Source organism: Hypanus sabinus, chromosome 19, assembly GCF_030144855.1.
Source record: "Hypanus sabinus isolate sHypSab1 chromosome 19, sHypSab1.hap1, whole genome shotgun sequence".
In the NCBI taxonomy this organism is placed as follows: Eukaryota; Metazoa; Chordata; class Chondrichthyes; order Myliobatiformes; family Dasyatidae; genus Hypanus; species Hypanus sabinus.
Window position 1 is genome coordinate 24,485,805 of NC_082724.1, and position 25,531 is coordinate 24,511,335.

The window sequence follows — 25,531 nt, forward strand, 5'->3', positions numbered from 1 at the left end:
CCTTCCATTTTCTAAGATAAATATTCGGATAAATATGTGCTTGAGAAAAAAGCAGAAAATAATGAGGTAATAAAGACATAATATTTCAATGGTCTTCCATTTGTAAGGTGCAGCTATTACCTGTATGATAATAAATGATCACTAATATTTTTAAAGGCTAATTGCCTAATTATTTCACAAACAAGCGAAAACTTGCAAATGCTGGAAATCCAAGCAACACACACAAAATGCTGGAGGAACTCAGCAGGCCAGGCAGCATCTATGGAAAAGAGTATAGTTGACATTTCGGGCTAAAACGTTGACTGTTATTTTTTAAGTTTACACAAAAAAAGTGAAGTCTTATAATCTAATACATTGTCTTCATGTGAATAAAATGTCTTCTGTTTTACTTGGACTAAGGAGCAGGAAGATTGTATCATTCTCTCTTCCCAGTGCAGATTGTTAGAGATGTCAATGGTTTCTGATATGCAGATCACTGAATCACAGGGTGGAGTCAGACAGCCACAGTCCTTAGTCATTTTGGAGCTGGACCTTGTTGGTTTTGGCATGGATGGCAAATTGTATTGAAAACAAAACTTACAATATGACAGCTTATACTCCATAGATACTGTCTCTAGTCAGTTGAAACGTGGTTTTCTCTTACACATTTATGGATGAGGACATTGCTGACAAAGCTGAGCTTTGTGCTCTCTCCCCTCGTGTGAACGGCCTTTTCAACCCACTTTCTGAAGATATTCTAAAGGCACAATTGCATTACTTGCCAGGATTGAAACTTGCTGTACACAATTTAAAACAGTTGCTGCAGGAAAATCCAGAGTAACCCACACACAAAATGCTGAAGGAACTCAGAAGATCAGGTAGCATCTACAGAGAGGAATAGTCAAAATTTGAGGTCAGGCCCTTTCAGCCCAAAATATCAGCTCAATCCGTCTCCACAGATGCTGTCTGACCTGCAGCACTGTGTGTGTGTGTGTGAGTGAGAGAGAGAGTGAGTGAGTGTGTGTGTGAGAGAGAGAGAGAGACTATGTCAGGGTCTCTCTTGAATGTTGCACTACATGGCTCTTTATTCAATCTCTTCAAGGTAAGTATAACACTACCCTGAAGGTACTCTTGCTGCTGCAAGCCAAACCCCATTGAGTGACTTGATTTAAGCTCAGCTAATTTAAAACCTTATGGCACTGAAGTACTTGGTATATGGGGTGAGGAAGTCATGTGCTCTTGATCTGTAACTGAAAATTAGTGCAAGATCAAAGGATCATCCCATGCAATCTGTCACTTCCTAGGAGCATTAAAGAGGAATCAAAGAACAGAGACCTGTCAAAAAAATCGATTAGCTAAACATACCCTATTTGTCTTTCTGAAATTTGAGGAGAGGGTTTAAAACCCTAGTGTTTCATACATGAAGAAACCTGTTGTTAAGTGTCAGACTAGAATCTTACAGCCTCAAGAATAAAAGAAAACAACTTACTTTATTTAGTTGCTCTCTGCCCTTCACAGGACTCAGTGTTTCACAGACAATGAGTTACTTGCAAATGTACTCACTATGGTTATGTAACCAAGTTAAGGCAGTCAATTTATAAAATTCACACAGATAAAATAGCAAAACTGATCTGTTCTTTGATGGTTGGGTACGTTAGATTAACTATCATGATCTCCTTGAAGAATTTCCCCAGGATTTTTACATTGTTCTGAACTAACAAAGGAATTTACACTTTAATAATTAATTTAAAACATTGTTTTTCCAAGACAGTCAGAAACACAGTGAAATATCAGCCTTCTACAAAACTTTCTGACACCTTCTAATGTAGAAGGAGACTCATTTTTGAAGGAATTCAAGCTCAATTATTCAGCTAAAATGTTTCCTCATGAATACCTCAGCTGGGAATGCAGCCATTTTCCTATTATGGCAAGGCAGCCATTTGCTGCTGAATTGAAACTCCCAATATTGTTACAGGTGAAGAAAGCTTTACAGTTTAGCTTCAATCTACAAAAGTTTCATCCTTTCCAATATTAGTTCTTTCTTCAAAAGTTCCAGAGTTTCTGCATCTTTTGCTTTCCCTTAATATTTTTGCCTATTTCTAGGGTGCCTGGGACTCTTTTGGTTTCATCCTTAGCTCATTTGGCACCATTATAGAAATGACACCACAACAGGTTAAATTACTATATGTAATCCAAAAACCTGGATTAATAATCTGGAGATGTGTTCAAATCCCTTTGCATTGGAATTTAAGAGTTCAAATCCCATTATAGCTGTTGGGATAGTTAAATACTGTCAATTAAATTATCTGGAATACAAAGCCAATAATTATGACTTGTAATAAAACCTCACCTGCTTCATTAAAATCCTAGAGGAAAGGTAACTTTATGTCCTTAACCACTTGGGTCTACATCTGACCCAAGACCAAAAGGAATGTGGCTGGCTGGTAAATACTCTCACGAATGACTTACATAGTAAATCACTCAATCAAGGAGAGAAAAAAAAGACGATGAAATACTGAGGGTGAAAGAAAAACTGGCAGTAAATGCGAGTCCTGGCAATGAGACTGATGCCCTATGAGTAAATGTTTAAAACCCAGGGATTGCATAGGTCATTCCGTTAATTTCTCCTGGGTTTTACAAAGTGTTCTGGTATCTCTGGATTGGGTTGGGAGGGGACCATCATCCTCCTGCTCATGGTGAAGTGACTCCAGCTGGGAATTGTGTAAGTGAAAAGGAGCAGGCATGGATTCAAGCAGTGAAATCCACTGCCAAGCTGCCTGTCACCACTGTAAGGCTGATTACATAACCACAGCGCCTGAGCTGATGAAAACATGTCACTTCAGAACCAAGGAAGAAAAGTTTCCAATATAGTAAATCCCTTCTGAAACCACTTTGGAGATTTAAGCTTTGGACACACATCCTCAGTGGTATTAACCGTGCTGTTCTCAGTGAATGTGTAACAACAGGTCACCCCAATCAGCGCAGAAGCCGTTACTTCCACAATTCATACACAGAGCAGTGATCAACAGCCTTTTGCAACTATAATCAAGTTTGTTATATCAATTCCTAAAGAAAAAATACGAGCTTTTATACTTTGCCTACTCTGTGTTAGATATTCCATTTCCTTGGTCGAGTGTCTCTGCATGGTGCTCCACTCCCAATCCAGCGTATTGAGTTTTACTTTCTCACAGTCTGGCCGAGCATCAGATATACTAGCCACCCGTTTTGTTTTCATTCCCAATATTCACCACATTGTATTTAACTTTTCCTACACCCATCCTATGTTTTCTTTCATAAAATATTGATCTTCTAAAAAAATATTCTAAAAATCTTCTAAATCTTCTAAAAAAAATTGATCTTCTGAATTCATGTTGTTTATGTGATTCAGAAAGAGAGAGAAATGAACAATCGAGCCAACCCTTGTGCTTATCTCCTAATTTGTTCACTTTCTTAGAGATATAGAACTATAGAAAAGTACAGTACTAGCAATGGACCCTTCAGCCCATCTAGTCCATGCTAAACCAGTCTTTTCCCATCAACCTGCAGAGAAACCATAGTCCACCATACCCCTACCATCCACGCATCTATCCAAACTTCCCTTAAATGTTCAAATTGAGCTCACATGCACCATTTGCTCTAGCTGCTCATTCCACACTCTTACAACTGTCTGAGTGAAGAAGTTTCCACTCATGTTCCCCTTAAACTTTTCACTTTTTCACCCCTGACCTCTAGTTGTAGTCCCACCCAACCTTAGTGGAAAAAGCCTGCTTGCGTTTACCCTATCTATATCCCTCAGAATTTTGTATACCTCTGTCGGAACTCCCCTCAATCTTCTACGTTCCAAGAATAAAGTCCTAATCTATTCAATCTTTCCATATAACTCAGGTCCTCCAGACCTGGCAATATCCTTCTAAATTTTCTCCACACTCTTTCAACCCGTTTTGCATCTTTCCTGTCGGTAGGTGACCAAAACAGGACACAATACTCCAAAATAGGCCTCACCAACATCTTATACAATTTCAACATTACATCCGATCTTCTGTACCCAATACACTGATTTATGAAGGCCAACATGCTAAAAGCTTTCTTTATCAACCTGTGACACCACTTTCAATGAATTAGGGACCTGGATATCCCAGATCCCTTTATTCTACCACACTCCTCAGTGCCCTACCATTTACAGCACAAGACTTACCTGGTTGGTCCTACCAAAATGCAATCCATCACACTTGTCTGCATTAAATTCCGTCTGCCATTTTAAAGTCTATCTTTCCATCTGGTCTAGATCTGCTGCAAGCCACGATAGCCTTCCTTGCTGTCCGCTACACCCCCAAACTTGGTGTCATCTGCAAATCTGCTGAACCAGTTCACTACATTATCAGCCAGATCGTTGAAAGAGATTCCAAACAACAATAGATCCAGCACTGATCCCTGTGGTACACCACTAGTCACAGCCCTCAAGCCAACCCTCTATCACCACTCTGGCTTCTCCCACAAAGTCAATGTCTAATCCAATTTACCACCTCGTCCTGAATGCTGAGCAACTGAACCCCCCATGTGGGATCTTGTCAAATGCCTTGCTAAAGTCCATGTAGACAACATCCACTTACTAGCCTTCATCAACTTTACTGGAACCTAACTAGCTTGAAAATCAATGTAAGATTGGTTAGACATGACCTACCATGCACAAAGTCAGGCTGACTATCCTTAATCAGTCCGTGTCTATCATATATCCAATCCCTTAGAATACCTTCCAATAACCTCCCCACTACTTATAGAACTATAGAACATTATGGCATAGAAACAGGCCTTTTGGCCCTTCTTGCCTGTGCCGAACCATTTTAATGTCTAGCCCCACTGACCTGCACCTGGCCCATATCCCTCCATACACCTCTCATCCACGTACCTGTCCAAGTTTTCCTTAAATGTTAAAAATGAGCCTGCATTTACCACTTCATCTAATAGCTCATTCCACACTCACACCACTCTCTGTGTGAAGAAGCCCCCCCCCTTAATGTTCCCTTTAAACTTTTCCCCCTTAACCCATGTCCTCAGGCTTTTTTCTCCCCTAGCCTCAGTGGAAAAAGCCTGCTTGCATTCACTCTATCTATACCCATCATAATTTTATATATCTCTATCAAGTCTCCCCTCATTCTTCTACGCTCCAGGGAATAAAGTCCTAGCCTATTCAACCTTCGTCAGGCTCACATGCCTATAATTTCCAGGTTTATTTTTACTTCCTTTCTTAAACAGCAGAACCACGCTGCCTATCCTCCAATCCTCCAGTACCTCAGTGGATAATTTAAATATTTCTGCCAGGGCCCCGGCAATTTCTGCATTTGCCTCCCACAGGGTCCAAGGGAACACCCTGTCAGGCCCTGGGGATTTATCCACCCTACTTTGCCTCAAGACAGCAAACACCTCCTCCTCTGTCATCTGTGTAGAGTCCATGAAGTTAACATCATTTTACCTTACTTCTATGTACTCTTTGTCCATCTCCTGAGTAAATACAGATGTAAAATAATGCATCTGAGATCTCCCCCATCTGTTTTGGCTCCACACATAGATTACCATTCCGATCTTCCAGGGGACCAATTTTGTCCCTTGCAATCCTTTTGCTCTTAACATATCCGTAGAATCCCCTAGGATTCTTCTTCACCTTGTCTGATAGAGTGACATCATGCTGCCCTTTAGCCCTCCTGATTTCTTTCTTAAGTGTTCTCTTGCATTTCTTATACTCCACAAGCACCTCATTTGTTCCTACCTGCCTATACCTGCAACACACCTTTTTTTCCTTAATGAGGGCCTCAATATCTCTTGAAAACCAAGGTTATCTACACCTGTTATCCATACCTTTTATTCTGACAGACACATACAAGCTTTGCACTCTCAAAATTTCACCTTTGAAGGCCTCCCACTTTCCAAGTAGAAAACCGCCTGCCCCAATCCACATTTGCCAGATCCTTTCTGATACCATCAAAATTGTCCTTTCTCCAAATTAGAATTTCAACCTGTGGACAAGATCTATCTTTTTATATAATTACAGTACTTTGAAACTAATGGCATTGTAACCAATAGGTGCAAAGTGTTCCCGGACACAAACCTGCCACCTGCCTTGTCTCATTCCCTAATAGCCAATCAAGTATCACACTCTCTCATTGGGACATCTATGTGCTGTTTAAGAAAAGTTTCCTGAACATATTTGACAAAACTCTATCCATCTAGTCATTTTACATTATGGGAATCCCAGTCAATATGTGGAAAGTTAAAATCACCAACTATATCAACCTTACGATTCTTGCAACAGTCTGCAATCTCTCTACAAATTTGTTCTTCTAGATGCCTCAGATTGTTGGGTGGTCTGTAATATAGCCCCATTAATGTGGTTATACCTTTAACCACACCTCACGAGATGTGTTCACTCGTCTGTCCTGACTGAGAACTGCCACGACATTTCCCTGTCACAAGGGGGCGATGGTAGCGGACCCAAATGCAAGACACAGACACTGAAGTAGAAGGAACTGGACTATGTTTATTAAGAATGTTAGGGACACCAAGGAGCACAGACAAAATAACAACATGAATGCAGATGTAGAGTGACAAACGGGAAAACCTGGACTTGGACTTGGGTCTAGAACTTGACAGAGAACTCAGGTCATGACTCAGAACTTGGGTCTTGGCAGCGACTCAGTATCTGGGCCTAGACTTGGCTCTAGACTAGAACTCGGACTGGGTTTGGACACAGGACACAGAGCCGGGACTCTTCTTGGACACGGGATACAGAACCGGGACTCTTCTCGAACACAGGACACAGAACTGGGACTCTTCTTGGACACGGGATACAGAACCGGGACTCTTCTCGAACACAGGACACAGGACACAGAACAGAGAAATAACCTAGAGTCCACAATATTTAGTAGTTTCAATAATGGTCCAGACTTACCGCACTGGATGAGGTCACACGTGTTTCTGATGCCGAGTTTCTTGGTAAGGGGTTTCTGATGGGGTTACTGACGAGGACGGTCCAGCAAGGAATCACTGGATCCCAGAGCTATTTGTGTTGCCAGCCCGAAACAAGAATCAGCTGCCTCAATTAAGGCATCCAACAGAACAAGGGAAAAAATAGCTGGAATACGGAATCCACAGACTGGACCATGACATTCCCTTGACTAGCAATGCCACGCCGCATCCTTTAATCCCTCCCACTCTGTCGAAAATAACAGAACCCCAGAAAATTGAGCTGCCAGTCCTGCCCTTCCTGCAACCAAGTCTCACTAATGGCTACAATATGATCAGTTCCAGTGTTAAGCTCTCAGCTCATCCGCCTTTCCTACGATACTTCTTGCATTGAAATGTCTGCAGCTCAGGACATCAGACGCATCATGCTCAGCCTTTTGATTTCTGAGGTCTTAACAACATCCAGCACTCAGGTTCCCCTGCTTCCGCAACTCTAGATTAAACAGCAACACCCCCCCACCCCCAGCGTGCAGCTTTAGCAAACCTTCCCACTAAGATATTAGTCCCACTCCAGTTCAGATCATCTCTTCTGTACAGGTCCCACGTTCCCTGGAAGAGAGCCCAATGATCCAAAAATCTGATGCCCTCCCTCCTACACCAACTCCTTAGCCGTATGTTAAACTCTTTGATCCTCCTACTTCTGGTCTCATTAGCACGTGGCACGGGTAGCAATCCTGAGATCACAACCCTGGAGGTCCCGTCCTTTTTCTTAGCACCTAACTCCCTGAACTCACTTTACAGAGCCTCGTCACTCTTCCTACCTATGTCATTGGTAGCTAAATGGACTATGACCTCTGGCTGTTAACCCGCTCACTTAGGAATGGTGAGGACTCGATCTGAGGTATCCCAGACCCTGACATTCAGGAGGCAACATACCATCTGGGAATCTTGTTCTCATCCACAGAAACAACTTTCTGTTCCCCTAATTATTAACAAATCCCCTATCAAAAACAGCGACCTCTTCTTTCACCCCCACCTTCCTGAGTCACAGAGTCGGACTTAATGCCAGAGATCTGACCACTAATGTTTTCTTCTGCTAGGTCACTCCCCTCCCCAACAGTATCCAAAGTGGACTTGTTGTTAAGGGAGATGGTCACAGGAGTGCTCTACACTGGCTGTTTAACCCCTTTTTCCCTTCCTGACTGTCACCCAGTTTCCTGTGTCCTGCACCTTGGGTGTAACTACCTCTCTATATGTCACCCCCTCAGCCTCCTGAACTCATCCATTTCCAGCTCCACCTCCTTAATGCGGAGTGTTAGAAGCTGCAGCTAGATGCACTTCTTACTGTTGTAGTTGTCAGGGACACTGGAGGTCTCCCTGCCTTCCCACATCCCACAAGAGGAGCATTTCACTATCAGGCCTGGCAACTCCACTGGTTCTAGCTCAGCACTATAAAGAAGGAAACATAATAAACCGTGCATGAGAAGAAAACTCTCCCTGCTGCTTTGTTTTTACCTTCTCTGACTGAAGCCCTGAAGAGCTAAAGACTCAAAAAGCCCCACTCTAACTCTGACCACTCCAACGATGGCCCCTGCCTTACTTTAATTTGCTATTGTCAATCAATCCTAAGTGCTGATTGGCTGCCACTAAAAGCACCAAACTGCCATGAGTCACTGGTTTTTCTGTTCAATCAGCAAACCTATGTTTTCTCAGGCTCCCGATCAGTTGTCATAACAAACTTTTCCTGTCCTGCTCAATTCAAAATTTTCATTTCTATTCTTTTAAGCTTAAAGGGAATCTCTGAGGTCTTTACCAAAGGTTTTATTTAAAAGATTTTTTGGGAACCACTGAGCCCCAGTATTTAGTTACCTTCTTTACAGAAATATCTCTCTTACAATATAACATTATGTTGTACAGGGATGTGTTTAGCTGCAAAATCTATTATGTTCTATTTCATTGAACTCACCTCACTTGCCTAAAAAATCTCCAGTTAAGTGTGGGTATAAGATGCAACATGATTGCATAATTAAGCTGAATCCTGAACTACAAGTGATAAATATATTTCATTTTATTTCTGCAACAATGTTCTATCCTATTGCATAGTCAACCTAACTTGCTCTTCCAATAAGTTTAGGTACATTGCATAAAGAAATTATGCTCCAAACTGGTAAAGATTTTAATCTCATAGAAATAGATGTTAAATTTCAGTCACCATATTCTGAGGGATATTTTTGCTGACTGAAGTCTTCCATGAAAGAAATCCTTCTAGTTTTCCATTATCACTTTATAATTTCATCAAGTAAGCCATCATGCTGAGATTACCTTGGCATATCTTTAGTGTCAGGTTTTCCTTAATAGTAAAATATGTCTAAACAGATTTTATTTTTCTCAGATCAGTTTCAATAACTCTTGCAAGGAAAGCTAGGGAAAGTCCGGTCCATCGCAGGGAAAAGCCTCCCTGCCATTGAGTACATTTACATGGAGAGCTCCCACAAGAAAGCAGCACCTTTCATCAGAGGCCCCCACCATCCAGTCCATCTCACTGGTGCCACCGGGAAGAACATACTGAAACTTTAGGTCAGCCAACACCAGGTTCAGGAACAGTTACTACCTTACAACCATCAGCTCCTGAACTGACAAAGATAACTTCACTCACCACTACTCTGAACTGAATCTACCACCTACAGACTCACTTTCAAGGACTCTTTACAACTCTTGTTCTCAGCATCATTTCTTCATTCGCGGGTCGCCTTCTTTTGCACATTGATTGTTTGTCAGTCTTTGTTTTTATAGTTTTTTTGTGTAAATTCTATTGAATTTCTTATTTCCCTGCAATAAAATGAATGTCAAGATGGTGTTTGGTAAAGTATATGTAACTTTGATAATAAATTAACTTTGCATTTAAAAATTACTTTGAATTATTGTATATAAGGCTGCAGCAGTCTTATTTCCTGAACACTCCCTTTTCCTGTTCTACATTTGTTGTTGCCTTCAAGAGTCAATCCAGTTTTTAATGATCCTTCCACGATGCATTTGATTATAGCCACACCAGCCTCAAATTGCATTTGGAGTAAGCGATACTTCCTGCCTGAAGTAATCTTTTGCTGGGATTGCATAAACAGAGGAACTAGATTGTTCGACATAAATACAGGCATACCTTAAATGGTCTAGATCATTCTCTTGATTTTTAAGCTATCTTGCTTCTGATTCCAATTTTGTAAACTGCAATTCAAATAATTTTCATAACTCTCTTTCACAATCTAGCTCTTGACCTGAAGAGCACGTATGTACTGTTTGATGTTTTGACACTTGAGATGAGCTAAGTTTTCTCATTTCTCTGAAGGCACAATTCTCCATGTTACAGCACAATGAATTCTACCACTGTATAGTAGTGTGGTACAGTCGAGTAATTTATGTACTTACAAATATTGAAAGACATTACAAAAACAGGAATGCTGGAAACACAGGTCAGGCAGCATCTGTGTTTACCATCATAAGTCAAGATTTTTTTCTTCCTGGCCTACTACTTTTGTGACAAATGATGTATGTTTCATTACAAACAGAAAATATGTTGTGGGTAACACACACAAAATGCCGGAGGAACTCAACCGGCCAGGCAGCATCTATGGAAAAAAGTACAGTCCACGTTTCGGGGCAAGACCCTTCAGCAGGAGTGGCTGCTGGCTGCCTGGCCGGTTGAGTTGGACGTCCAAGCAGTGTGCTGCTTGGATTTTCAGCATCTGCAGATGTCCTGTGTGAAGATGTTGTGGGTAGTGTTCTCTAATGTACTGATAGAAAACGTATCCTATTGTTTGCTTGCATGTTTCTTGAGAGCAGAAAAATAATACATATTTTAAATTTTGAATCACTTGATTCAAAATGTAAATATCAAAAGAATTTCAAAAGTCATCTTCTTACAAAGACCTTAAAATTCTATTGCTATTATTGTACTATTTATACTGTTATTAATGCATTTTGACAAGAAAGCTTAATAATTACTCTTCACAATTACAGAGGAATATTTCAGCTTATTACTTCCCATCTTCTGATTCAATGCACAGTGCCTAATGTTCTCCTCTATTTTACTATGTGTATAACTTTATACGGGTGACCGGCTGGTGATATATCTCTACCAAAGGAAGTGTACGATGCTCCTTCTCTCCACTAACCTGCAGGTCATCCTTGGGCAAGTTATAGCCCAAGGTATAGGACCCACTTAGACCCCTGATTAGTCACAAGAAGCCATGGGAGCAGGTGTATCTCACAAGTCCTGGTTATGTGACCACTGACACCAGGCAGACAATCTCCAAAGACAATGGCTGGGGTCACCCAACTTTCAAAGACACTGCCCAGAAGAAGAAAATGGCAAATCACTTCTGTAGAAAAATTTGCCATGAACAATCATGGTCATGGAAAGACTGTCATTGCTCATGCCATATGACACAGCAGACAATGAATGGACGACAACAGCAAAGGAATATTATACCAATATCACATGCAATAATTTCTAGATACCAGAATTGCAAAGCTGAAACAGAAAACAGCTAGTTAGTTCCCAGTCCGGTTTAGTGGTTCAGCTCCCTTGTCAGACAGCACAGGGCAGCTGTGGGTTGCGCAGTTGTTTTCAGCCCCAATGACCAGGGTTCAGTTTTGGCTGCAGTGCTGTCTGAGTGGAGTTTTTCAGGTTCTCTCTGTGGCTAATTGGCTCTCTCCCTGGTGCTCTATTTTCCTCCCACATTCCCAGATATGGTGCCTGTTCAGTTAACTGGGTGAGTGAATAGGTTAGAGAAACATAAAAGGACAATGTTAACTGACCGGGTCTCTAGGCCAGCATGTGCCCGTTAGGCAGAAAGGCGTCGCCATGCCGAAGGGAAATGTGAAAAAATGAACAATAATCAGGTATTGTTTGAACATCTAAAGAATATATGTGTAAAAACGAGTACACAAAGGGAAGCGTTTTGGGGAGAAAAATTACAAGAATAAATCATCTGTGCAAAAACACGTTCTTAACCCAAGTCTGCCAGCATTTGCCTCAGAGTGACCCGGCCACAACAACTCCCCCACCGCCTGAAATGGAGTGAACGTTAGGGGGAAAGGTTTGATTTTAAAGTCAGTTGTTAAATTAGTTTCCTCTCGAGGGCGAACAGTTTTGCTGGTCCAGTGCCATCGCCCACAGTATTGGTTAAACGACCTGAGCAATATCCCCTCAATATCTGGGCATCCGAAATAAAGTTGCTAAATGCCTTAAACCCCGGGCGCAAACAGAAAGCCGCGAGCGCTGAAGGCTCTCTGACCCCGGACTATCAGACACATTGCAAAGCCTGGCGCACCTGCATTTGCATGCGTCAGTGGTATTTGAAATTTTTACACGACGCTCGGAGAATCCCACATCACGGACACCCTTCCGTATTACTCCCGTCGCCCAGCACCCAACGCGTCCTGGGTGGGAGTCATTGGGAACCCAGATCTGAGGAAAGATTCCTGGCCGGTGCCGATGAATACATGACCGTTTCACAACCTGACTGAATCCTGCAGTCTGCATTCTCCGCCATACAAACACGCCTACTCACCGATTTGCCGACGAGCGGGTGATCTCGGGCGAGCGGCAGTGGACTGAGCCGTCGCCGGGGCGGGAGGGCTTCCCACTGAACAGTAAAGGCAGAGTCAACGATGCGAAACTTTTGGGTAGATACGATAAAGCTAAGCAGCTCCAGGCTGCAGTCTGAAGGAATGTAATTAAAGTGGAAAGGTCCCATTGGGAGCCGGCGTGTTGTCGCCACTCTAGTTACTTCGCACGGCGAGAGGAAAGTGGAATGCACTTTCAATGAAGTTCCGTAGGAGAGAGATTTTGGAGCCGGAATCCATATTCGGTGTTTAACAGGATATTAAATGCTGTATTGTGGGAAAAAAAACGTGTGTTGATGACTGGAATTCAGTCTTGATAATAGTTATTACTAAAGGTGTGTTTTTTTTTGTTTAACATCACCAGTCATTCCCGTAAGCACAGAGCACATTCCCCAGTAAGAGTGTATCCCAAGGGCGCAGACTGGGTTGGTGAACGGAAACCCTTTCAGAGTACAGAAGTATTTCTGGGACAAGGAGCCCAGACATGTGCCCCACCTTTCCTCCCGAAGGAGCCTGAAGTTTTATTGGACAAGAAGTTCTATAAATACTCTTTGGTGACTTCCTGCTTTCCCCAAAGAGGAGATCAGGCCTGGCCCTAGTGCATTTGAAGCCACCCCTCATCAGTAAGGCTGGAATCCAGTTCCTTCAGGTGCCATAGCTTCAAGGAAGCTTCCACACCGTGTGTACACGCAGAGCACCATGCAATGGTTGCCAGTCTCTCACAGAAAGTTGAAGGCAACTTCTGAGTCTGGACTGTTCTGCAGAACCCAATTCTGTCCCTGGGGATAGATCTTTGATGACAGCCGGTTGCTGACAGCGGGAATCCTGAGAGATAATGAAGCCCAGTCCAGGCTCTTCAGAGAAAGAAAATGTGACCTGCAAACATTTTTTGAGCTGTGTTGGAACCATCTATCTCCTAAGGTCCACCAGCTCCACTGATCGACAGCAGAACGCATACACAGTGCACACTGCAGCTGCACAATACCCGAAACTGAACGTAGAGGAGTGGCTGCCAGAGGTACAGCATTGCTGTACTGGTAACCCAGGCTCAGTCCTGGACCCTGGTGCTGTCTGTGTGGAGTTTGCATGTCCTCCCCGTGGCTGCAAAGATTTTCTCCAGGTTCTCCAAGATATGCAGGTTTGCAGGCTCATTAGCCACTATGAAATTGCCCCTAGTGAACTGAGGGGCAGAAACTTTGGAGAGAGTTCGTAAGAAGGATGGGAGAATGTAATGGGTTCAGGTAGAATTAGTGTAAAAACAAATGGGTGATGGTTTGTGTGGAATTGGAGGAACAAAGGGCCTTGTTCTGTGCTGTGAGACTAAATAAAAAGAAGGAATTCTTTTGCTTCCTAACAAAACTTATGATATACTTAAAAAAATCTACCAGCTGAAAGTGGGCCATGAAAAATGGCAACAGGTTTGTCTTTAATAAACCTGCCTTGAAGTGGCCATGCCACATTAAAATAATTTTCAGCTTGTTCATATCAGAGGTTTTGGGTGTTTCTAACAGTTTGGCTTTTACTGTGAAGGAGTTGTAATGTAAAAAGTAGGAAGGTGTTGAACGTGGTTCAAGGCTGATCCTGGGGTGAAACAGGTGAGATGAACAATGGCACAGGTATGCACGTCAAAGCTTACCAAGGCAGCATTTGTAGGAGAAACAATGCTTTGCGTTGACGGCCTTTTAGCAGCTGTATTTTATCCAATATCCGGTTTACATGTCCACCGGGGAGAAAGATGGAAATGTGATAGGACTGAAGACAATGGCTCGGAACCTTGGCTTACAAAAACCTATTAATCTTAAATTTGAAATAGCTTGTTAGGAACAGTTTCAGATTTCCCACTGCTCTTTTTAAGAACCTGAGATTATTCATAAAACCCATGGCACACCGGTTAAGATGATGACCTTGTTGTAAACACCCCACCCAAAGTCTGCAAGTCATGAAGCACAGCTATAGGCACTTATTGTGACTAACAGTAATAGGCTTTTGTGAGCCCAGGACATTATCTAATATGCATGCATCAGGCAGTGTAGACAAGGTACAGGACTGTCTGATCTAATCGACTGGGCATGAGAACATACATCTGTTCTTCTGACACGATTGTCATGCTATGTACAATTGAAAACTCCAGCAGCTAGAAACATCTGAAATGTGAACAAAGAATGAAAAAGGCAGAACCCGTGGAGGGATAGAAATGTTTCAGCAGGCAGCATGTTGTGCAGGTAACAGCAATTTTCCTTCTATCAGTATTTGAGAAAACACTGGTGCTCATGAAATGAATATGTACACTTATACTTTTGCAAAAATTGTCTGCATCAGCAACAAATTAAATGTGTTAATATCCACAGCGGTCCACGACAATGTTTATGCTAATGAGTTTTGAACACTGGTTTCAGAATTAAATGAAAGAAGGGACAACTAAGCAATCTTCAATATCACTGGGCATTCCAAATTGCTTTACACACTGAAGTGTATTCAATGTTTCCTTGTCAAATCAAATCAATTATCATTCAAACCATACATGGATACAGTCAAACGAGACAGTGTTCCTCTGGAGCCAAAGTGCAAAAACATGCACGCAGATTCAAAATAATGAAAGAGAAAAAGATCTTGTATCCATCCCACAATGTGAGGAAGTTTTACACTATGACCCCATTACAGTATGCAGACATGTGAATTTGTAAGTCTAATGGCTTGTAGAAAGAAGCTGTCCTGTAGCCTGATGGTTCTGGCTTTAATGCTGTGGTACCATTTTCCAGAGGGAAGCAGCTAAAACAGTTTATAGCAGGTGTGACTGGTGTCCCAGGTGATCTTCCAGGCCTTCTTTACCCACCTGCTGCTGTAAATGTCCTCAATGGAAGACATCCACAGATGCACTGGGCACGAAAGCAAACACATAATCCAAGACCCTGAGCTACAAGTCCTGCAAATTGATCACAAACAAGAGAAAATCTGCAGATGCTGGAAATCCAAGCAACACACACAAAATGCTGGAGGAACTCAGCAGGCCAGGTAGCATCTATGGAAAAAAGTACAGATCCCAGCAGTCCAAACTGTAATTCCACGCATCCAACACAGGAGGGCAGCACTAACAGCCCCCAAGTGAGCATAGACACCAGGCGATTGTAAGAAACTCATCTACCCCTTAACTCCCATGATCAGAGTGATAATGAACAGGCTGCCCATCTTTTGATAATGTTCATCTAGTTGCAAATATATTGATTCAGACATCGGAAATAATGTCACTGAGTAAAGTTGTTCTATTGTCGGAAGTTCTACATTGACCTGACAGAACAAGTACCTTTTGCTTTTCATCCATATCTTTGGCCAACAGAACATGGTATCTGATCATACTTGTACAAGAGTGTTGAGTATGTCTCTAGAGTGGGACATGAACTCAACCTTCTGATTCAGATGTGAGCATGTTGTTAACTGAGCCACTCCTGGCACATAAGACTGGAATGAATTAAACACTGGAGAGGATCCAGAGAAGGGGGGGGGGGATGCAGTGGTTAACATATGAGGGGTGTTTAATGGCTCAGAGCCAGTACTCACTGGAGTTTAGAAGAATGAAGAGGGATCTCTTTGAAACCTATTGAATATTGAAAGGCCTAGATAGAGTGGGTGTGAGGAGGATGCTTCTGACAGTGGGAAAATCTAACAGCAGCGAGCACAGCCTCAGAGTACAAGGATGTCCTTTTTGAACAGAGATGAGGAAGGATTTCTTTAGCCTGATGGTGATGAAGTTATGGAATTCATTGCCATGGACGGATATGGAGGCTGTTGTTTATTTAATATTTCAGTAATATTCTAAATACATTAAGCATTCTTTGTTCACTTAAATCATTCATTATGAGTTATGTTTCCACCATTCCACAAAATGAGTAGCATCGGCACCTGCATTCTGGCAGAGAGCTTTGCACCGGGCGATGCAAGGCACCCCACCACTCCGTGTTACCTGGATGACATCATTATTATCAATAAGGGTGACAAGGAACATCTGCAAGATCTCAAGAGAGTGTTAAAGATTAGTGGATTATGAACTTGGAGTCTGTATTCTTTAAACCAAGCATCTCTTACTGTGGTCACACTATTGACTCACAAGCATTACACAAGTGTGGATAGAAAATTCAAGCAGCGTTGGATGGCCCAAGGCCAAAGGAGATGTCACAGTTGCACTTCTCTTTAGGATTTGTCTATTACTATAACAAATTCCTGCCAAACCTGGCTACTGTGCTCCACCCCTTGAACACATTACTACAGACTGGGAAGAGATGGCGATGGACAAAGCAGTGTGAGGTAGCCTTCCAAAAGTTAAAGGACCTGGTGATCACAGACACAGTACTCACACATTATGATCGACATCATCGAGTGAACCTGCTTGTGATGCCTCACCTGGTGGTGCAGGTGCAATCATGTCAAACGTTACGAGTGATGGAAGAGAACGCCCCATAGCCTCTGCATCACGTTCCATAAATGCTGCAGAGAAAAATTAAACCAGATTGACAAAGAAGCCTTGAGTCTGGTTTGGGGCGTAAAATGTTTCAGCCAGTACTTGTATGGGAGAGAGTTTCCCCTCATTTCTGACCATTAACTACTAGTGCCCACAGAATCCACAGAAGGGTGTTACACTGGCAGCAGCAGCAGCACAAATGAAGGCAATTACAAGATTGAATTCAAGAGGACAATGAATCATGGAAATATTGATGGCTTGTCCTGTTTACTCATGGAAAAGGAAATAATCTGAAATACCTACAAAAGGAGAAGCTCTTCTTGACGAATTTTCCCTAATGCAAGTTTAAACCCTCCCTATTCTGGCAGAGACGATCCAGAGGGAAAGCAGAAAGGACCCCACACTATCTCAGGTCTAGACTGTGGCCGGGAATGTGCAGAAGAAACTCCAGTTCACCAATTTTACCTGCACCGGGAAGAACCTGGTCTTGACGGAGGTGCCTTATGTGGTATTTGAGTGTTGTCATACCATCCAAGCTCAGAGCTTAAGTGTTGGAAGAGCTACATGCTGGTCATCTACTTGTCGTCACAGTGAAAGCATTGGCTTGAAGTTTTGTCCGGCAGCTTGGGATAGATCAGCAGATTGAGCACCTTCCCATGCACTGCTTGGGATTCAAGCACATCCAGAAGAAATGTGTCCAGAGCTGTCGGGACCATCTCCTACAGACCCAGAGTGAACTCCTACAACCACCACAGAGTGAACTCCTACAACCACCACAGAGTGAACTCCTACAACCTCCACAGAGTAAACTCCTGCAAACCTCCACAGAGTGAACTCCTACAACCAACTAGAGTCAACTGCTACAACCTCCACAGAGTGAACTCCTACAACCAACTCAGAGTCAACTGCTACAACCTCCACAGAGTGAACTCCTACAACCAACTCAGAGTGAACTCCTACAACCAACTCAGTGTAAACTCCTACAACCAACTCAGAGTCAACTCCTACAATCAACTCAGAGTCAACTCCGACAACCAACTCAGAGTCAACTCCTACAACCACCACAGAGTCAACTCCGACAACGACCACAGAGTGAACTCCTACAACCAACTCAGTCAATTCCTACAACCTCCACAGAGTCAACTCCGACAACCAACACAGAGTGAACTCCTACAACCTCCACAGAGTGAACTCCTACAACCTCCACAGAGTCAACTTCTACAACCTCCACAGAGTCAACTCCGACAACCAACACAGAGTCAACTCCTACAACCTCCACAGAGTGAACTCCTACAACCAACTCAGAGTCAACTCCTGCAACCTCCACAGAGTGAACTCCGAAAAACTCCACAGTTAATTCCTACAACCAACTCAGAGTCAACTCCTACAACCTCCACAGAGTGAACTCCTAGAACCACCACAGAGTCAACTCCTACAACCTCCATAGAGTGAACTCGTACAACCTCCGCAGAGTGAACTCCTACAACCACCACAGTTAACTCCTACAACCAACTCAGGGTCAACTCCTACAACCAACTCAGTATCAACTCCTACAACCTCCACGGAGTGAACTCCTACAAACCTCCAGAGTGAACTCCGACAACCTCCACAGAGTGAACTCCTACAACCTCCACAGTTAACTCCTACAACCTCCACAGTTAACTCCTACAACCTCCACAGAGTGAACTCCTACAACCTCCACAGAGTGAACTCGTACAACCTCCGCAGAGTGAACTCCTACAACCACCACAGTTAACTCCTACAACCAACTCAGAGTCAACTCCTACAACCAACTCAGTATCAACTCCTACAACCTCCATGGAGTGAACTCCTACAAACCTCCAGAGTGAACTCCGACAACCTCCACAGAGTGAACTCCTACAACCTCCACAGTTAACTCCTACAACCTCCACAGAGTGAACTCCTACAACCTCCACAGAGTGAATTCCTACAATCACCACAGAGTGAACTCCTACAACCTCCACAGAGTGAACTCCTACAATCACCATGGAGTCCTCCTACAACCTCCACAGAGTGAACTCCTACAACCTCCACAGAGTGAACTCCTACAATCACCACAGAGTGAACTCCTACAATCACCATGGAGTCCTCCTACAACCTCCACAGAGTGAACTCCTACAACCTCCACAGAGTGAACTCCTACAACCTCCACAGAGTGAACTCCGACCACCACCACAGAGTGAACTCCTACAACCAACTCAAAGTCAACTCCTACAACCTCCACAGAGTCAACTCCTACAACCTCCAAAGAGTCAACTCCTACAACCTCCAAAGAGTCAACTCCGACAACCAAATCAGAGTCAACTCCTACAACCTCCACAGAGTGAACTCCTACAACCTCGTCAACTCCTACAACCTCCACAGAGTGAACTCCTACAACCTCCACAGAGTGAACTCCTACAACCTCCACACTTAACTCCTACAACCACCACAGTTAACTCCTACAACCTCCACAGTGTGAACTCCTACAACCTCCACATAGTGAATTCCTACAACCACCACAGAGTGAACTCCTACAACCACCATGGTGTCAACTCCTACAACCTCCACAGAGTAAACTCCTACAACCAACTCGGAGTGAACTCCTACAACCAACTCGGAGTCAACTCCGACAACCAACTCGGAGTCAACTCCTACAACCTCCACAGAGTCAACTCCTACAACCTCCACAGAGTCAACTCCTACAACCTCCACGGAGTGAACACCTACAACCAACTCAGAGTGAACTCCTACAACCTCCTCAGAGTCAACTCCTACAACCAACTCAGAGTCAACTCCTGCAACCTCCACAGAGTCAACTCCTACAACCTCCACAGAGTGAACTCCGACTACCTCCACAGTTAACTCCTACAACCAACTCAGAGTCAACTCCTACAACCTCCACAGAGTGAACTCCTACAACCTCCACAGTGTGAACTCCTACAACCAACTGAAAGTCAACTCCTACAACCTCCACAGAGTGAACTCGTACAACCTCCACAGAGTGAACTCCTACAACCTCCACAGTCAACTCCTACAACCTCCAGAGTGAACTCCTACAACCTCCACAGAGTGAATTCCTACAACCAACTGAAAGTCAACTCCTACAACCTCCACAGAGTGAACTCCTACAACCTCCACAGTCAACTCCTACAACCTCCAGAGTGAACTCCTACAACCTCCACAGAGTGAACTCCTACTACCTCCACAGAGGGAACTCCTACTACCTCCACAGTTAACTCCTACAACCTCCAGAGAGTGAACTCCGACAACCAACTGAGAGTCAACTCCTACAACCTCCATAGTGAACTCCTACAACCTCCACAGAGTGAACCCCTACTACCTCCACAGTTAACTCCTACAACTTCCAGAGAGTGAAGTCCGACAACCAACTGAGAGTCAACTCCTACAACCTCCATAGTGAACTCCTACAACCTCCACAGAGTGAACTCCTACAACCTCCACAGAGTGAACCCCTACTACCTCCACAGTTAACTCCTACAACTTCCAGAGAGTGAAGTCCGACAACCAACTGAGAGTCAACTCCTAAAACCTCCACAGAGTGAACTCGTACAACCTCCACAGAGTGAACTCCTACAACCAACTCAGAGTGAACTCGTACAACCTCCACAGAGTGAACTCCTACAACCTCCATAGTGAACTCCTACAACCTCCACAGAGTGAACTCCTACTACCTCCACAGTTAACTCCTACAACTTCCAGAGAGTGAAGTCCGACAACCAACTGAGAGTCAACTCCTAAAACCTCCACAGAGTGAACTCGTACAACCTCCACAGAGTGAACTCCTACAACCAACTCAGAGTGAACTCGTACAACCTCCACAGAGTGAACTCCTACAACCTCCACAGAGTGAACTCCTACAACCTCCATAGTGAACTCCTACAACCTCCACAGAGTGAACCCCTACTACCTCCACAGTTAACTCCTACAACTTCCAGAGAGTGAAGTCCGACAACCAACTGAGAGTCAACTCCTACAACCTCCATAGTGAACTCCTACAACCTCCACAGAGTGAACCCCTACTACCTCCACAGTTAACTCCTACAACCTCCACAGAGTGAACTCCTATAACCAACTCAGAGTGAACTCCTACAACCAACTCAGAGTCAACTCCTACAACCACCACAGAGTGAACTCCTACAACCAACTCAGAATCAACTCCTACAACCTCCACAGAGTCAACTCCTACAACCTCCACAGAGTGAACTCCTACAACCAACTCAGAGTCAACTCCTACAACCAACTCAGAGTCAACTCCTACAACCTCCACAGAGTGAACTCCTACAACCAACTCAGAGTGAACTCCTACAACCAACTCAGAGTCAACTCCTACAACCTCCACAGAGTGAACTCCTACAACCAACTCAGAATCAACTCCTACAACCTCCACAGAGTCAACTCCTACAACCTCCACAGAGTGAACTCCGACAACCTCCACAGTTAACTCCTACAACCAACTCAGAGTCAACTCCTACAACCACCACAGAGTGAACTCCTACAACCAACTCAGAGTCAACTCCTACAACCTCCACAGAGTCAACTCCTACAACCTCCACAGAGTGAACTCCTACAACCTCCACAGAGTGAATTCTTACAACCTCCACAGTTAACTCCTACAACCTCCACAGAGTGAACTCCTACAACCTCCACAGAGTGAATTCCTACAACCTCCATAGTGAACTCCTACAACCTCCACAGAGTGAATTCCTACAACCACCACAGAGTGAACTCCTACAACCTCCACAGAGCAAACTCCTACAACCACCATGGAGTCAACTCCTACAACCTCCACAGAGTGAATTCCTACAACCACCACAGAGTGAACTCCTACAACCTCCACAGAGCAAACTCCTACAACCACCATGGAGTCAACTCCTACAACCTCCACAGAGTGAACTCCTACAACTTCCAGAGTGAACTCGTACAACCTCCACAGAGTGAACTCCTACAACCTCCACACTTAACTCCTACAACCACCACAGTTAACTCCTACAACCTCCACAGTGTGAACTCCTACAACCTCCACATAGTGAATTCCTACAACCACCACAGAGTGAACTCCTACAACCACCATGGTGTCAACTCCTACAACCTCCACAGAGTAAACTCCTACAACCAACTCAGAGTAAACACCTACAACCAACTCAGAGTGAACTCCTACAACCAACTCAGAGTCAACTCCGACAACCAACTCAGAGTCAACTCCTACAACCTCCACAGAGTCAACTCCTACAACCTCCACAGAGTCAACTCCTACAACCTCCATGGAGTGAACTCCTACAACCAACTCAGAGTGAACTCCTACAACCTCCTCAGAGTGAACTCCTACAACCTCCTCAGAGTCAACTCCTACAACCAACTCAGAGTCAACTCCTGCAACCTCCACAGAGTCAACTCCTACAACCTCCACAGTCAACTCCTACAACCTCCAGAGTGAACTCCTACAACCTCCACAGAGTGAACTCCTACTACCTCCACAGAGTGAACTCCTACTACCTCCACAGTTAACTCCTACAACCTCCAGAGAGTGAACTCCGACAACCAACTGAGAGTCAACTCCTACAACCTCCATAGTGAACTCCTACAACCTCCACAGAGTGAACTCCTACAACCTCCACAGAGTGAACTCCTACAACCTCATCAACTCCTACAACCTCCAGAGTGAACTCCTACAACCTCCACAGAGTGAATTCCTACAACCTCCACAGAGTGAACTCCTACAACCTCCACAGAGTGAACTCCTACAACCTCCACAGTCAACTCCTACAACCTCCACAGAGTGAACTCCTACAACCTCCACAGAGTGAACTCCTACAACCAACTCAGAGTGAACTCCTACAACCAACTCAGAGTGAACTCCTACAACCTCCTCAGAGTCAACTCCTACAACCAACACAGTCAACTCCTGCAACCTCCACAGTTAACTCCTACAACCAACTCAGAGTCAACTCCTACAACCTCCACAGAGTGAACTCCTACAACCTCCACAGTGTGAACTCCTACAACCAACTCAGAGTCAACTCCTACAACCAACTCAGAATCAACTCCTACAACCTCCACAGAGTCAACTCCTACAACCTCCACAGAGTGAACTCCTACAACCAACTCAGAGTCAACTCCTACAACCAACTCAGAGTCAACTCCTACAACCTCCCCAGAGTGAACTCCTACAACCAACTCAGAGTGAACTCCTACAACCAACTCAGAGTGAACTCCTACAACCAACTCAGAGTCAACTCCTACAACCAACTCAGAATCAACTCCTACAACCTCCACAGAGTCAACTCCTACAACCTCCACAGAGTGAACTCCTACAACCAACTCAGAGTGAACTCCTACAACCAACTCAGAGTCAACTCCTGCAACCACCACAGAGTCAACTCCTACAACCTCCACAGAGTGAACTCCAACAACCTCCACAGTTAACTCCTACAACCAACTCAGAGTCAACTCCTACAACCTCCACAGAGTAAACTCCTACAACCTCCACAGAGTGAACTCCTACAACCTCCACAGAGTGAACTCCTACAACCAACTCAAAGTCAACTCCTACAACCTCCACAGAGTCAACTCCTACAACCTCCACAGAGTGAATTCCTACAACCACCACAGAGTGAACTCGTACAACCTCCACAGAGTGAACTCCTACAACCTCCACACTTAACTCCTACAACCACCACAGTTAACTCCTACAACCTCCACAGTGTGAACTCCTACAACCTCCACAGAGTGAATTCCTACAACCACCACAGAGTGAACTCCTACAACCACCATGGTGTCAACTCCTACAACCTCCACAGAGTAAACTCCTACAACTAACTAAGAGTAAACACCTACAACCAACTCAGAGTGAACTCCTACAACCTCCACAGAGTCAACTCCTACAACCTCCACAGAGTCAACTCCTACAACCTCCACGGAGTGAACTCCTACAACCAACTCAGAGTGAACTCCTACAACCTCCTCAGAGTCAACTCCTACAACCAACTCAGAGTCAACTCCTGCAACCTCCACAGAGTCAACTCCTACAACCTCCACAGAGTGAACTCCGACAACCTCCACAGTTAACTCCTACAACCAACTCAGAGTCAACTCCTACAACCTCCACAGAGTGAACTCCTACAACTTCCAGAGAGTGAAGTCCGACAACCAACTGGGAGTCAACTCCTACAACCTCCACAGAGTGAACTCATACAACCTCCACAGAGTGAACTCCTACAACCTCCACAGAGTGAACTCCTACAACTTCCAGAGTGAACTCGTACAACCTCCACAGAGTGAACTCGTACAACTTCCAGAGTGAACTCGTACAACCTCCACAGAGTGAACTCGTACAACCTCCACAGAGTGAACTCCTACAAACTCCAGAGTGAACTCTTACAAACTCCACAGTTAACTCCTACAACCACCACAGAGTCAACTCCTACAACCTCCACAGAGTGAACTCGTACAACTTCCAGAGTGAACTCGTACAACCTCCACAGAGTGAACTCATACAACCTCCACAGAGTGAACTCGTACAACCTCCACAGAGTGAACTCGTACAACCTCCACAGAGTGAACTCGTACAACTTCCAGAGTGAACTCGTACAACCTCCACAGAGTGAACTCGTACAACCTCCACAGAGTGAACTCGTACAACCTCCACAGAGTGAACTCCTACAAACTCCAGAGTGAACTCTTACAAACTCCACAGTTAACTCCTACAACCACCACAGAGTCAACTCCTACAACCTCCACAGAATGAACTCCTACAACCAACTCAGAGTCAACTCCTACAACCACCACGGAGAACACGCCAGAATCTCAGATTGTTTCACAGCCAGATCTCACCTACCAAGCAGAGTGTCCCCAGCTTGTCAGGAAAGACATTTTGCCACAAGGGATGAAATACTCTGCAGTGATTAAATCACTGAATTGATTGTCCTCAATGGGACAATTTAAATTTTACTATGTTGTGCAAACAGTAGTAGTTATATTGTGTACTGTATGTACCTATATACACCCACACATATACACATACATACACACACATATGTATGTGGGTGTATACAGATACATACAGTATACTATGTTATACACAGATATACGTATTTTTTTCTTTACGTGTTGGTTGTCCGTGCTTTCCAACGATGACCAAACCCTGAGCGGAAGGGGTCTTATAGTGGAAAAAGCTCTTGCCCTGGGGCATTTCCACTCTCTCAGCCTCAAATATTTTGGTCCAATGGAATGAAACGTCATCACAACTGGAGACTTTCTCACTGCATTGGATATCCACAATGCCTTCTGTGCCTTATCATGCCCTTTGCTCTCCACGAAGCATTGCAGCACCACCTTCTTGGCCGTTGGATCTTGCAGCTGATCTCATCCACCCAGTGTGCCGGAGCTGGCTTCGCATGTTGGGGTAGGCATCTCTCTGTCTCACCAGTGTTGGATGTTCCCAGCTACCCTCACCTGGCTTAGGCCGCCTGTCAAATAGATGTACCATGCTGTCGC

The 25,531-nt window shown here is 44.1% G+C and overlaps 1 protein-coding gene across 6 annotated transcripts in view; it reads right to left on the minus strand.

Moving 5' to 3' along the window:
* LOC132377813 (uncharacterized) overlaps nt 1–25,531 on the minus strand; it is a 64,491-nt gene that overhangs the window by 33,038 nt on the left and 5,922 nt on the right. For 3 of the 6 annotated variants that reach the window (XR_009506774.1, XM_059944204.1, XM_059944205.1), the window contains exon 1: nt 12,507–12,985. The exons of 2 other annotated variants lie outside the window; for them this stretch is intronic. The gene's annotated coding sequence lies outside the window, so the exon portion shown is untranslated. Of the gene's footprint in view, nt 1–12,506; nt 12,988–25,531 lie in introns of those variants that run through there. One more of the 6 variants, XM_059944208.1, reaches the window with a different exon arrangement.